The sequence below is a fragment of the Bison bison genome, unplaced genomic scaffold (assembly GCF_000754665.1).
Source record: "Bison bison bison isolate TAMUID 2011002044 unplaced genomic scaffold, Bison_UMD1.0 scf7180017864300, whole genome shotgun sequence".
NCBI lineage: Eukaryota > Metazoa > Chordata > Mammalia > Artiodactyla > Bovidae > Bison > Bison bison.
The window spans coordinates 3,165,081-3,178,680 of NW_011494872.1; positions in this window are offsets into that span (position 1 = coordinate 3,165,081).

Consider the following 13,600-nt stretch of genomic DNA (forward strand, 5'->3'; position numbering starts at 1 on the left):
AATGTGTCTTGGTGTGTTCCTCAGTGGGTTAATTTTGTTTGGGACTCTCTTGGCTTCCTGGACCTAGATGTGTTTCCTTTCCCAGGACAGGGAAGTTTTCAGCTGTTATGTCATGAAATATGTTCTCTGTCACTTTCTGTCTTCTCCATCTGGGACCCTAGAATACAATATTAGTTTGCTTGATGTTGTCCCAGGGGTATCATAAACTGTCCTCATTTTTTGGTTGTTTTTTCTGTTGCATTTCAGTGATTTCCATTCTACAGTATTATCTAATCTATTGTTGACTCTTTCCAGTGTATTTCTCATTTCAGTTATTGCTCGGTTGTTCTTTATATCGGAGAAGGCAATGGCACCCCACTCCAGTACTCTTGCCTGGAAAATCCCATGGACGGAGGAGCCTGGTAGGCTGCAGTCCATGGGGTCGCTAAGAGTCGGGCACGACTGAGTGATTTTACTTTCCCTTTTCACTTTCATGCATTGGAGAAGGAAATGGCAACCCACTCCAGTGTTCTTGCCTGGAGAATCCCAGGGACGGGGGAGCCTGGTGGGCTGCTGTCTATGGGGTCGCACAGAGTGGGACACGACTGACGTGACTTAGTAGTAGTAGTAGTAGTAGTTCTTTATATCTTCTGACTCTTTCTTAAAGACTTATAACTTCTCAGTCTGTTCCTGCATTTTTTCTTCCAGGTTCTTTAAACACTATGATCATCATTACCTTGAACTTTTTATTGTGTTGATTATCTCCATTTCACTTAGTTTTTATGGGGTTTCATCTTATTTCTTTGTTTGGAAGATATTCCTCTGTGACCTCGTTTTGACGAATTTGTTATTTATATGTATATGTAACTGGTGTGTTTGTGTGTGTGTGTGAGTGTGTGTGTATGCTCAGTCACTCAGTTGTGTCTGACTCTTGCGACCCCATGGACTGTAGCCCTCCAAGCTTCTCTATCCGTGGGATTTTGCCAGGAGGAAAACTGGAAAGGGTCGCCACTTTCTCCTTCAGGGCTACTTCCCAGTCCAGGGATTAAACCTGGGTGTTCTGCATCTCCTGCATCTCCTGCATTGGGAAATGAATCCTTTACCACTGCACCACCTGGGAAGCCCTATGTTTCTGGAGGTTGGTACACTTCCAGACCTTGGAGAAATGCCCTTCGGTAGAAGGTATCTCATATGTCTCTCCACTCTGATCACCAGAGCTATGTGATCCCTCTGTGGGCTGCAGTGTTCCTACTCTTCTGGTAGGTTGGCTACTGTGGGTGCTCTGGTAGATGTGGCTGGCTGCTGACTGGCTTCCAGGCCCTGTGTTGTGCAGAGGCTTCTGGCAACTTGTTGGTAGGTGCAGGCTGCCAGTTGCAGGACCCGAGTGCTGTGGATCCCAGTGTGGGACTTGGACCCTTTGCCCCTTGAGGAGACCCTCTGAATTGTAATTATTCCCCTGTTTGTGGGCCACCGACCTGTGCCTATAAGACTCGACTCTACAGTATCTCTAGCCCTCTTACCCATCTCATGGTAGTTCCTTACTTCTTCCTTTAGCTGTAGCTCTTTGCTCTGTATTCTCTCTTTAAAGGCAAGAAAGGTGAGTTCAGAGACAGAAAATAACTTGCCTAATATTCCTGACCTCCCACATCACAGAGCCAGGACTAAGTCGGTGACTCGGTGCTCCTGGGGATCTCTTCCCTCTGATTCGGCCAGAGGAACACTGGTGGGGGTGGTGATGCTGTGATTCAGGCAGTGCCTTCTGTGCAGATTTCCATGAGCCCTGCCACATGACTGCCTTCCTGGACACCCTGATCACATGGGGACAGCAGGGGACCTGAGGGCAAAGGAGAAGCTCCACCCACACAGAGGGGGCAGCCTAGCCCCAATCCTTTCTACTCCAATCAGACTTTTGCTCTCTCAGAAATCTGAACATTTCTGGATCTGACAGCTGGTGTGGGACGCCAGCCTCACTCCCGTCCCATAATCTACCATTTTGAGAGCTCCTTTACCCATCTCAATTTCTTAAAATGGACTTAAAAAAAAAAATATTTTAAATAACACATTTTTTTTTATTTTAAATTACCATTTTAAGGATCCTCTTCAAACCTGGTTGCTGCTCCTAGGTACCACCTATACAGAAATTCTAGGGGGGCCACTGGAAGGAAGCTTAAAAAGTTCTTACAAGGAGCAGAGCTGAGAAGCTCGTAGAGGGGCTGGGTGCCCAGGGGAGGGTGTGTTCTCCCTGAGGCTGCCCAGTGGTGATGTGGCCACCACAGATGGATACAAAAGGCACTCTGGGAGAGAGCTTCTGAGTTCTGGTAAAGAGAAAAGACCAACGGAATCGTACTTCCTAGAACTGACCTAGTTCTAGTTTCTGTCTCAGTGTTGAAGTCTGATCATCTGGGAATCCAAGACTCTTTCTTAAGGTCTACAGGGTCCCTCTCTTGTTTACAGAAGTGTCTGTGATGCAATGGCATCTTTGTTGCTTGCAACCAAAATTCAGACAAGGAGGTATATAAATTAGCAACTAAGACCTCTCTCAGGGTTTAGAGACAAAAGTGCCCTCTCTTTCACCTATGAAACCATGTAAACAGAGACAGAGAGCAGATCTGAAGGAGAAGGGAGTGAGGCAGAGTCTCAAAGAGAAGCTGGAAAAAGGCATGGAGTCAGGATTCATCTATTCAACCCTCCCTTCCCTGTGGTTTCCTGAGATACCCAGTAGCCTTGCAACAAATTCCACTTTTTGGCCCAAGCTATCTGAAGTCAGAGCTCCATAGTTTGCAGCCAAATATAGAACTAACACCTCTATTTCTTATCATAGAATACAGTGGAAAAATCAACTGGATTGACTCTGGAGGTGCAATTCAAATGTGAATATATATGTACATGGATATATAGAGCCCCAAACTGTCTGAGAAATCTAGCAAAGCATGCATGTATGCATGCATGCTCAGTCGCTTAGTCTTGTCCGATTCTGCAACCTCATGGACGGTAGCCCACAAGGTCCCTCTATCCATGGGTTTTTCCAGGCAAGAATACTGGAGTGGGCTGCCATTTACTGCTCCAGGGGGTCTTCCCAACCCAGGTTTCCAACCCACATCTCCAATCCACATCCAACGGAGGAGATGCATTGACAGGCAGATTCTTTACTACTGAGCCATCAGGGAAACCCTAGGAAAGTATGAGGTCACATCAAAAATCCAGAACTTAACTGCCTGGTTGATGCATTACATGAAATACCAGTGAAAAAAGTGGAGGTGCTGAGTTGTAAAGCTGCAGAATAGTATACATAGCTAACTATGTATAGGGTAACTACAACTCTTGTTCTTGCCTAATAACCAGTTTCTTTCCATCCAGTCCACTAATCTTGAGTTACAGCCACTGGTCTTACACAACGAATTGCAAAATAGAGATAATATCAAGGCTATCTATAAAGAATTAGCATCTATTTGCAGAAGAGAAACATGCATATCATTAAAAACAAATAAACTGCTTTTTCTAAAAGACAATAGTTGCGGACACCAGTGATATTAACTAGGGTAACATAATTGTTTGTATAGACAATCTTCCATGAAGATCGTAAAGAGCTCTGGGGTAAAGGATGCATGATTATTTATCCTAAAGACAGTGGCCTCCAGAGACTGTAAGAATTTTTCTTCCTGAACTCATTTGTTTATATTCCAGGGCTAGAGGATGTGAACAAGTGATTCCAGAAGTCCCCTCCCCAGGGATGGCTGCTTTACACTACAGCAAAGATCTCTCCTCTCCTCTCCCACTTCCACTACCCTCACTACGGGTGCCCACAGCCATCTCTCCAAATCTTTGCAGTTCCAGACTTCACACTGTATCTCAGATCACCCAAGACAGCCCCAGTCTACACCTATTACACAGGATTGTTATGAATATACTTCATTTCATTCTCAAAAATGTCAATTTGGAAGATAAATACTGATGTGTCCCACAAGATCAAGAGCTATCCTTAAGAAAAGGCAAATATTCCCCAACTTTTGGCTTTTCTTGATATTTGGTGATTCATTCTCTTAATTTGCCAACTCTGGTTACTCTGGTTGTATTGCTGTTGAAATAGTCAAATTGCCCCTGGAGACTTTTCCCCTCTGTTATCCTAGAATTTGGTGCCTATACTGGAGCACACATGACCTTTGGCTTTGGACCCTTTGTGTCCCCTGCATTTGTCTACACTATTTTTCTTCATATGCATCAGTGTCCACTTGACATTCCTAGTCTGGAATTAAACAAGTGAGTGAAATAGCTCTTGGAAAAGACATTGATTATCCCCAAATTTACCTGTTTAAAGAGTTAGGTTGTTTCCAGGTTTACAAGGAATATGATTTGCCTACACTCACATTGTACAATGATAACACCACCCTTATGACAGAAAGTAAAGAGACCTAAAGAGCCTCTTGATGAAGGTGAAAGAGGAAAGTGAAAAAGCTGGCAGAAAACTCAACATTTGAAAAACAAAGACCATGGCATCTGATCCCATCACTTCATGGCAAATAGATGGGGAAACAATGAAAACAGTGACAGACTATTTTGGGGGGCTCCAAAATCACTGCAGATTGTGACTGCAACCATTAAATTAAAAGACACTTGCTCCTTGGAAGAAAAGCTATGACCAACATAGACAGCATACTAAAAAGCAGAGACATTACTTTGCCAACAAAGGTCCATCTAGTCAAAGCTATGGTTTTTCCAGTAGTCGTGTATGGATGTGAGAGTTGGACTATAAAGAAAGCTGAGTGCTGAAGAACTGATGCTTTTGAACTGTGGTGTTGGAGAAGACTCTTGAGAGTCTCTTGGACAGCAAGGAGATCAAACCAGTCAATCCTAAAGAAAGTCAGTCCTGAATGTTCATTGGAAGGACCATGCTGAAGCTGAAACTCCAATATTTTGGTCATCTGATGCAAAGAACTGAGTCATTCGAAAAGACCCTGATGCTTGGAAATATTGAAGGCAGGAGGAGAAGGGGATGACAGAGGATGAGATGAATGGATGATATCCCTGACTCGATGGACCTAAGTTTGAGCAAGCTCCAGGAGTTGGTGATGGACAGGGAAGCTTGGTGTGCTGCAGTCTATGGGGTCACAAAGAGTTGGACACGACTGAGTGACTGAACTGACTGATCCATTACCAAACAAAATTTAAACTCATCCCAGACAACCATATAGTTTCCAGTGCCCTTCTTATATTTATGGGAGAAGCTACCTATTGGGAGACATTTGTCTATCTTCTTTTATTCTAACTCCTACTTTTAATCCAACACTTAACCATCAGCACCTTTTACCCTCTACTTCCCCTAGCCCCGATCCTGATCCCTTAACATCCATTGTCCTTGCAGTGGCGGTACTGTTCCTTGTCCTTCATTGGTCCTTAATTTTGTAGGCTCTTGCCCACTGCCACCTGCTGGACCCTATGTCTCCTCCAAAGAACCCTCCCTCAACTCTTCACTTTCCAAACTAAGCCACCAACCAGCCATATGAATCTCATCAGAAAACTCAGTATCTTTTCGCTTTTCCCTCCAGAGTAATTTCATCTGTCTCAATTTCTCCCACCCAAATTTGACATAGGCTCGTTTATATTATTCTTCTTTAATGTTAAAAGAAAATATAAATTGTCTTACCAAACAATAATGGCAATTATGTTCAGGGGTAATATTCCAACATTTTAACAGAAAAAAAAAAATGATACCGACACGAAACTACGAGAACCGACTGCAGCAATGCTGCAACGCCGAATGACGACCCAGTGGGAGGAGATTCCCCTGAGCAATGAAAGCAGTAATTTGCACACCTGCTGCCTATAGGAATCACTTGGGGAGCTTTTCAGGCCCATCAGTGACTGGCCCTAGCCCCAGTCCAATTCAACCAGTCTCCGGGGGCAGGTCCAGGTGTTGGTATATCTTAGAGCCTATGCAACTGATTCTGCTGCGCAGACAGGGTAACAGTCCACGGTTGGATGCCTGAGATGAGCAGCCAGGCTGTCACTGCTCTAATGGGAGCCAGTTTTTTAAATGGTTTTTCTGAGGCTCAAAGCGGTGATATGAATTTAACAAAATCAACACAAGAATCAGTGCCTAAGTAGAAACTCTGTCTTGATGCTCTTACACTCACTTCTTTCCACTGCACAGACTCCTACAGAACACATTCTGTGTTCTGTGTATACAACCACACTATATATGTATTTTGTCAGAATAGGCATTTGTGATCTTTGACATATGATGCTGTGTAGCTCTCATTGACCTACTTTCTTGATTGCTGATCAGAGGCAGTTACTGAGGATGAGAGGCTATAGCCATGTTTAAGACCCTCCATGCAATGTCTTTCAGTAAGCAGACAGTTGTCATCATAAGCTGACCAAACCAAAGAATCTAGCAGAGGGGAAGTCCTCTGTAACTCTAATCCCATTGCAGGATCCAAGTGGTGTCTTGTACCGCGAGGATTCTATGGGAATGCAGGCGAGCAGTATTCACAACATTTGTACAAGGGTACAGCTGAACTGGTAACACAGGTTCAGAATGAGTAGAGAAAAGCCTGTTCAGTTTATTCCCTTATTTTATAGATGAAGTCAAATGCATGCAGTGGGCTGGATACAGGTGAATTAGAAACCAAGTAGCCTGATGCTACACCAACTCCACTGGGATGCAGGGGAAAGCATTCCCTACCGTGTTCCTAATACTTCCCTTACAAAGGCAGGGAAAAGGAGGGATGCGGGAAGAGAAAGAGAGAGACAAAGAGAGACAGAGAGAGATCTCATATATTCACTGCAATTAATTTGTTAACAACCATTAAATAACCCAAGAATGGGAAAGCCTAATAAACTGTATAAATGTATTTTATTGATGCACATATTTTATGTAACTCTATATGTACATGTAAGTGTACCCCATTAATCCAAAAACCACTCATTTAGAGAGTGGATTGTTATAGACACTGAATATTTTTGAAACAGTTCAGACATAAAATCTCCGTTAGGATTAATGATGAAGCATTTAAGTAATTTCAGGGCTGAAAGGGAAAAAGGAGGAAGTTCAATGTTTTAGAGATCCTTTTAGGTTGAATTTTTATGATTGGATTATTATTTTGAAATTAAAGCATTCATTGTAGGGAGGGTTGAAATTGACTGAATGAGAATATTATAGGAGGCAGAATAGCATGGATGAAAAGCTGAGTCTAATAACAGTGTGAATTCTAGTTCTGCTTCTTGTCCCACTGGGATGTTATATTTAATGAAATGTTGCCTTTAATGAAGAAAAGGGAAAGTGCTTGTAGCTGAGTCTGCTCAAGAAAATCTTAATCAGATACTCACTGTGTCCTTATCTTGACTATGACTCAGGAAGGCATGGATTCATTCAATAATAGAACCCAAAAGTATCCTGATACGCAGACACCAGTGCCACAAATAGGCTCATCATGGGTCCAAAGGTATCCTACAACAAGGCTGCATATGGGGTAGAAAGGCAAGAATTGGGGCCCCAAAATCTGGGACAACTGTGCAATTTGACAAGCCATTGAATATCTCTGAGTTTCATTATCTTTCATTAGTAAAATAGAGATAACACCAACTCATAAGATTGTTAGAAGGATTCAATTAAATGAAAGAATACCTTAATGCATAGTAACTTTTATCTATTGGAGAAGGCAATGGCACCCCACTCCAGTACTCTTGCCTGGAAAATCTCATGGGCAGAGGAACCTGGTAGGCTGCAGTACATGGGGTCGCTAAGAGTCGGACACGACTGAGCAAATTCACTTTCACTTTTCACTTTCATGCATTGGAGAAGGAAATGGCAGCCCACTCCAGTGTTCTTGCCCGGAGAATCCCAGGGATGGGGGAGCCTGATGGGCTGCCGTCTATGGGGTGGCACAGAGTCGGACACGACTGAAGTGACTTAGCAGCAACAGCAACTTTTATCTATAAGGAAAGTAATGATATTAGCATCATTTTTAAAATAAACATTCTAACAAAGAGAAAATGTTTTAATAGCAGTCATTAGAGACCTTCCGGGCTTCAGACTATACTACAAAGCTACAGTCATCAAGACAGTATGGTACTGTTACAAAAACAGAAATATAGACCAATGGAACAAAACAGAAATCCTACAGATAAACTCACACACTTATGCGCATCTTATTTTTGACAAAGGAGGTAAGAACATACAATGGAGAAAATACAGCCTATTCAATAAGTGGTGCTGCAACAACTGGACAACTACATGTAAAAGAATGAAACTAGAATACTTCCTAACATCATAAACAAAAGCAAACCCAAAATGGATTAAATATTTAAATACAAAGCCAGAAACTGTAAAGCTCTTAGAGGAAAACATAGGCAATACACATTTTTGACATAAATGAAAGCAAGATCCTCTTTGACCTACCTCCTAGAGTAATGGAAATAAAAAACAAATGGGAACTAACTAAACTTAAAAAACTTTACACAGCAAAAGGAAATAATAAATGAAATTAAAAGACAACCCTCAGAATGGGAGCAACTGACAAAAGATTAATCCCCTAAGTGTATAAGGAACTCCTGCAACTCAATGTCAGGAAAACAATCTGTCCAATCAAAAAATGAGCAGAAAACTAAAACAGACATTTCTCCAAAGAAGACATTCAGATAACCAATAAACACATGAAAAGATGTTCAACATCACTAATCATTAGAGAAATGCAAATCAAAATTGCAATGAAATATCACCTCACATGAGTCAGAATGGCCATCATCTACAAACAAGTAGCAAATGCTGGAGAGGATGTGGAGGAAAGGGAACTCTATTGCACTGTTGGTAGAAATGAAAACTGACACAGCCACTATGGAGAACAGTATGAAGATTCCTTTAAAAACTGGGAATAAAACTACCATATGACCCAGCAATCAAACTACTGGGCATATACCCTGAGAAAACCATGATTAAAAAAGACACATATACCCCAATGTTCATAGCAGCACTATTTACAACAGCTTAGGCAATGGAAGCAACCTTGATGTCCATCAGCAGATCAATGGATAAAGAAAATGTGGTACATATACACAATGAGTCACTTCTGATAAGGTGGATAAGCCTAGGGCCTGTTATACAGAGTAAAGTAAGTCAGAAAGAGAAAATATATATATATATTAATGCATATATACATATAACCTAGGAAAATGGTATTGAGGAACCTATTTTGATAGGAGGAATGCAGATGCAGATATAGAAAATGGACTTGTGGACACAGTGCAGGGAAGCAAGGAGTGGAATGAATAGAGAAAGTATCATTGAAATATAGACACTACCATTTGTAAGATAGCTGGTGAGAAGTTGCTATATAAAACAGGGAGCCCAGTTTGGTCCTCTATGATAACCTAGAGAGGTGGGAGGAGGGAGATGAGGGAGGCTCAGAAGGTGATGTATGTATAATTATAGCTGATTTTTGTTGTCATTCAGCAAAAACCAACACAACGTTGTAAAGCAATTTTCCTCCAATTAGAAAGAAATTTAAAACAAACAAACAAAAATTGTGTGAGAGGATAGCATTGAAACATGTACATTACCATATGTAAAACAGATGGCCAGTGCAAGTTCAGTGCATGAAGCAAAGCACCCAAAGCGAGTGCTCTGGGACAACCCAGAGGGATAGGGTGGGGAGGGAGGTGGGAGAGGGGTTCAGGATGAGGGGGACACATGTATACCTGTGGCCAATTCATGTTGATGTATGGCAAAAACCATCACAATATTGGAAAGTAATTATACTCCAATTAAAATAAATTAATTAAAAACTAACAAAACAATAGTAGTCATTGAACATAACTAGGATACTGAAATTTAGATTATCAATTCTGTTTAAGCTGAAAGCAGCAGCATCTCATGGCCTATTCTAAGTTCACTCAGTAATTGCTAGATGAGTGGCAATATTCTTAAACTTTGCACATCCAAATTCAAAAAGTAAATGATTTTCTCTAACTACTTAAGTAGATAATACTCCAAGTGTATTAGTCAGGTTTCACCAGAGAAACAGAACCAATAGGATATATACTTATAGAGTAATTCCCCTACACATGAATGAGTTCCATTCTGAGAGTACCTTTGTTCATAAGTTCAACAATTTGTTGTTCACAATTTGTTCATAAGTTCCACAAAGTTTGCCTAGGTACCCAGTTAACACAACTGACTATATAGTTCTGTTCAGTTCTGTTGCTCAGTCATGTCCAGTCACTCTCTGTGACTCCATGGACTGCAGCATTCCAAGCCTCCCTGTCCATCATCAACTTCCAGAGTTTACTCAAATTCATGTCCATTGAGTCAGTGATGCCATCCAACCATCTCATCCTCTGTCATCCCCTTCTCCTCCTGCCTTCAATCTTTCCCTGCATCAGGGTCTTTTCAAATGAGTCAGTTCTTCGCATCAGGTGGCCAAAGGATTGGAGTTTCAGCTTCAGCATCAGTTCTGCCAGTGAACACCCAGGACTGATTTCCTTTAGAATGGACTGGTTGGATCTCTTTGCAGTTCAAGGGACTCTCAAGAGTCTTCTCCAACACCACAGTTCAAAAGCATCAATTCTTTGGTGCTCAGCTTTCTTTACAGTCCAACTCTCACATCCATACATGACCACTGGAAAACCATAGCCTTGACTAGATGGACCTTTGTTGGCAAAGTAGTCTCGGCTTTTTAATATGCTGTCTAGGTTGGTCATAACTTTTTTTCCAAGGAGCAAGCATCTTTTAATTTCATGGCTGCAGCCACATCTACAGTGATTTTGGAGCCCCCCAAAAATAAAGTCTGTCACTGTTTCCCCATCTATTTGCCATGAAGTGATGGGAGTAGATGCCATGATTTTAGTTTTCTAAATGTTGAGTTTTAAGCCAACATTTTCACTCTCCTCTTTAACTTTCATCAAGAGGCTCTTTAGTTCTTCTTTGCTTTTAAGTATTGTCCTGTAATAGGCTTATAATAATTTTCACACAAATAATACATAAAAAAAAAAACAAATAACAAAGGCAACATTTTAAATCTTACAGTACAGGACCTTGAAAAGTGCAGTAGTGCAGTACAACAGCTGGCACCCAGGTGTTGGCATCGAGTGAACAGGCAAGAAGAGGAGCTACTGACTGGAGGAGGGAGAGAAGGTGGGAGATGAGAAAGCTGAAGAGCTGTCAGCAATAGGAGACAGAGGGCAAGATGAAATTTTACTTACATCTGATGCTGATAGCACAGGTTCTGGTTCTTTGCTAGATTCAATTCTCTGTACTTTCTTGAGGGGGCTTCCCAGGTGGCTCAGTCGTGAAGAATCTGCCTGCCAATTCAGGAGACACAGGAGACAGGGGTTGGATCCCTGGGTCAGGAAAACCCCCCTGGAGTAGGAAATGGCAACCCACTCCAGTATTCTTGTCTGGAAAATCCAATGGACAGAGGAGCCTGGTGGACAACAGTCCACATGGTCACAAAGAGCCAGACATTACTGAGCACACATGCACCCTCTTGAGAAAATAATCCAATGATGTCTATGTAGTAGCTCTTTCTTTTTCTTGTCATAGATGACAGAGTGGCCCTGGATTGCATTCTGAACAGCTCCTGCAACCTTCATGCACCATTCTATGTTCATGTTCTCAAAACTAACAGTACCTCCTCAAATAAAGACAATCCCCTTGCCATTTCCTGCATTGTGAATCTCTCCGGTTTTTCAATTACTTCTTCATCTTGTCCCTCCTCATCCTTTCTCTGGGCCTCCAATTCCATGAGGTCTTCACTGGTAAGCTCCTCATGTCACACAGCAAGGACCTCAATGAAGCCATCTCTTGCAGATCCAGAGCCAGCTTCTTGCTGAACATCACTAAGCTGCTGAAGACCTCTTTAGACTCCACATTCATCTTCTCCAATCCATGAAAATCATGGACAAAGTGTAGGCAAACATTCTTCCAAACCCCATTCATGGTGATGGCTGTAACCTCATGCCAAGTAGAGTCAATATTTTTGATGGACTTTTAGATGTTACCCTTCCAAAATTGTCACAAGTTTGTTGCTGATTCATCACTCACCTTTACTGCCTGACAAAGTGTGACATAAATAATATCTCTAGGAAGTTGTTATAACTCTCTGGTCTATAGGTTGCATGAGCAACATAGAATTCAGTGGCAGATGCACCGTTTTGACAATGGGATGAAAGTCATCCATGGATGGGAGGTTGCCCAGAGCATTGTCAAAGAGTAAAATAATACTGGATGGGATGTTCTTCTACAAGCAATATTTCTCCACCTCCAGGATAAAATGGGAAAAAACAATCCTGCAAATGGACTGTCTAACCCCACTCTAGGGGTTACTCTTGCACACAACAGGAAGAGAGCCATTGACTACGTTTTAAGGGCTCTTGGGTTCTCTGAATCATAAACTAAGAGAGGCTTCAGCTTCATATCATAGTAGCATTGACATAAAACTACAAAGTTAGCCTATCTTTTGATGCCTCATTGGCTTCCCTGGTGGCTCAGATGATAAAGAATATTCCTGTAATGTGGGAGACCCAGGTTCAATCCCTGGGTCAAGAAGACCTCCTGTAAGAGGAAATGGCTACACATTCCAGTATCCTTGCCTAGAGAATTCCAAGGACAGAAGAGCCTGGTGGGCCCATGATGTCACAAAGAGTCGAATATAACTGAGCAGTTTTCACTTCTTTTGCCACTTTATAGCCTGGCATGAAATTTTTTCCTTACTGATGCAACTTCAATCTGGCATTGCTTGTCAGTGCAGTCCTGTCTCATCCACATTAGAAACCTATCTGGGTAAATACGTGCCTTTATCAATAATTTCTTGAAGCATTTCAGGAAATTCCCATACAGCTACCATATCTGCACTCGCTGTCTCACCACTTACTTTTATATTGTGAGGGTTGACTCTAGCCTTAAACTAATGAAGTCAGCCATTTTTTGTTGTTGTTCAGTTGCTAAGTCATGGCTAGCATTAAAAAATGCACCCTCTGATTCTTCACCATGTTTCTTTATCAAGTCTTGATAAAAGACTAATAGTTTTCCCTTAAATCAGCATTTAAGCTGAGCTAGACTTGGTGTTGATGTTGATCCTTCATGCACATACTGAGAAGTTTCCCCACTTTCTCCATCACTTTTCCATGCTTCTTCAATACTATACTCCACATCATTGGCACAGTAGACTTCACATGTTCCATGATCTTGTCCTTGTTCTTCAGAATCCTGCCAATGGTTGAATGATTCATGTTTTAAGAAAGAGCAGTGTCTACCATTTTTTCACCTCTCTCCACTCTCTCAATTATTTTTGTTTCCATTGTTGTTGCTCGGTGCTTCTTAACACTACCAGCTACATCCCAGCTGCTTTTACACTTGCTTCCAAAGGTCCTGGGCTTTAAACAAAGATACTGTACTTCCAGTGGTCATGTATAGATGTGAGAGTTGGACTGTGAAGAAAGCTGAGCACTGAAGAATTGTGCTGAGCACTTTTGAACTGTGGTGTTGGAGAAACTCTTGAGAGTCCCTTGGACTGCAAGGAGATCCAACCAGTCCATTCTGAAGGAGATCAGCCCTGAGATTTCTTTGGAAGGAATGATGCTAAAGCTGAAACTCCAGTACTTTGGCCACCTCATTCAAAGAGTTGAC